Genomic DNA, 2,729 nt, shown 5'->3' with positions numbered 1-2,729 from the left:
GTTTATTTTTTAATGTTTCCCACAATAGACTTGTCTTTAATTTGTGTGTGTGTGTGTGTGTGTGTGTGTGTGTGTGTGTGTGTGTGTGTGTGTGTGTGTAGGTAGGTAGGTAGGTACACATGAGTAAAGGTGTCCTACAGAGGCCAGGAGCACCCCCCTGGAGCTGGAGTTACAGGCAGCTTTGAGTTGCTCGCCATATGTGCTAGGCATTCTACAAGATCAGTACGTGCTCTTAGTTATTGAGCCATCTCACTAGCCCCCAGTTTCAGGCTTTAAATTGAGGTGTGTTTGATCCACTTTGAACAATTTTGGGGGGGTGTGGATTTAATTTCATTCTTCTGCAGATAGAATTTCCAGCACCATTAATTACTGGTTTTTGTTCTTTGAAACATTGACTCATGTAGCCCAGGATATCCTCAAACTTGAAACAGCATCCCTGCCTCAACCTCCCAACAGCTGGGATTATAGGCCCAGCCAATTCTAAGCAGTTAGCATGATACTGCTAAGCTCTGGGTGGGGCCTGTCTTTTAGCATCCATGTTGAAAATATGTAAATGCTTCCAGAGAGCCACAGAAGAGCAGGACTACCTTTGTTAGCATATGGTAAGTGTAGAGTCACAAAGAGCTGCTCAAGCGCTTCGTATTGCTGGGGTAGGGAGGGATGCTAACAGCTCTGTCACTGTCTTGAATTCTCGATAATTGCTCTTTTAACTTGTGGTTTGCTTGTGGAATCTAATGTGATAGTGGAGCAGTGTGTGAGCAGAGGAGTACACATCTGTCCCACACTTATGCTTGCATGATGCACTTGATCTTGTGTCTCATCCAACTCCCCTCTCGGTGGATCCATTGGAATTCTGTGTGCTGTACTCTCTCATCTAAACACATGCTTAACCAACAATGTTCCTTATTTATTGACACCTGTTTCGTGTACTCACATGAATGACATGGCAACAGCAAGGGTTGACAGCCCACAGGAAATCACACTTTCCAGCAGAAGCAGCATTTGCCTCAGCAACCTCTATTCCTGACCCAATCACTTACACTGAGATTTCAATAGAAGGAGCACAGTAGATAGGTTGATCTATAGTTTTCATGTTGCAAGGACTGTCTTTGTATACTTATCACCGAGCCAAAGACAGGACTCATGAATACAAAAGGTGAAATAAGGTGTGTGTGGCATTATCCATGTTCTGATGAAGAACACCTGGACATTTTTTTTTTAACTAAAAAGCACAAAAGTGTTCTTGTAATTTGTCTTTAAAATTGGTGAATGCTAATTTATTTATTTCACTATAAGTAAAAAATCTTAAAAATTTCCTCTACTTAGCAATGGTAATTGCTCCTGTTAAACCATTAAAAATTCTTGTTGAGATTGGAGAGATAGCACAGAGGCTAAGAGCAGTTAGTGCTTGCTCTTGGAGAGGACTCAGGTTAAGTTCCCAGCACCCAGCACAACCATCCATAACTCCTGTCCCAGGGAATTCAATGGCTTCTGCCCTCTGAGGGCACCAGACATAAACATGCTACATATATACATGCAGGCAAAACAGTCATACAAATAAAAATCCTTAAACAATCATTACTGTTAACTATGGTAGAACTGATACAACAAGATTCTCATTTTAACCACGGAAGTATACAATTTTGTGGCATATTAGCATTTCTAGTGCAGCCATCGCAACCATCCATTTTCCAAAATACCATCCTTCAGGACTGAAACTCTGTGCCATCTGAACCAACCCTGTCACCACTCATTAGTAAGCACAGGGCTACTTAAGAGTCCTCACAGAACTTAGGTCTTGTGCATTTTGCTTCTTACAGCTGGCTTATAGCACTTTACATAAAGTACTCAAGATACATAGTGTGGTTCTATGTTAGAGGTCCTAGATAATGTCTCAGTATGTAAAAACCCATGTTTTTCTGATCCACTCACTTGTCAGTGGACCCTTCCGTAGCTTCCACTCCTTGGCAGTGGTGATTAATGCTGCTGTGAGCACGGGTACATACATGTCTTCCCATTGCTCTTTTCAGGGTTTTTTTTTTTTTAAGATTTATTATTTATTTTATGTAGACACACACTCTTTTTGCATGGGTGAAGTGAAAGCTAACAAGGGAGCTGACAACAACTGAGGGAAACAAGACCAAAAGCCTAGTTTTATCATATGTACAATGAAAATCCAGGAAACAGTTTTAACAGAATGAAATTATTTTGATTCTCAATTTTTATCTCCCTTTTCTTGTAGCTACCAATTTTCAATTTTTTTTTTTTTTTGGCAAGGAAGACAGAATGTTTCATATTTTTGAACCTTCCATTTTGTAGTCATCATGTGTGTATGAACTTACACAGTCAGTTCTTCTGAAAGCTCTATAGATGATAGCCTAGTAAAGTGTTGCTTAGAGATAGCTAAGATTTCAAGTTTCATATCTGTATTCCTGTAGGTACCCTCAGTGCTTATGGGATTTTCTTTTTGATGCTGAGACTCAGGACTCACACATGGCCAGTAACTGCTCTTCCACTGAGCTACATGTATTTGAAAAATCTTTTTATCTTGGATGATTTTCTCAAAATTGAAGTTTTATTCAAAGAAAAACATGAAGCTCTCTTCTATTCTACTAGTTTTAGAACACTGTATCATTCTCAGTAATTTTAAAGAACCAATTAGCACCCTTTCCATTTAGTTTTGATGTTTGTGGTAGCTTCTAGAACCCCCCTCTTATACCATTGACTTT

Source organism: Mastomys coucha, unplaced genomic scaffold (assembly GCF_008632895.1).
Source record: "Mastomys coucha isolate ucsf_1 unplaced genomic scaffold, UCSF_Mcou_1 pScaffold1, whole genome shotgun sequence".
Lineage (NCBI taxonomy): Eukaryota > Metazoa > Chordata > Mammalia > Rodentia > Muridae > Mastomys > Mastomys coucha.
The sequence above is the reverse complement of the archived record's forward strand: the minus strand, read 5'-3'. Positions refer to the sequence as shown.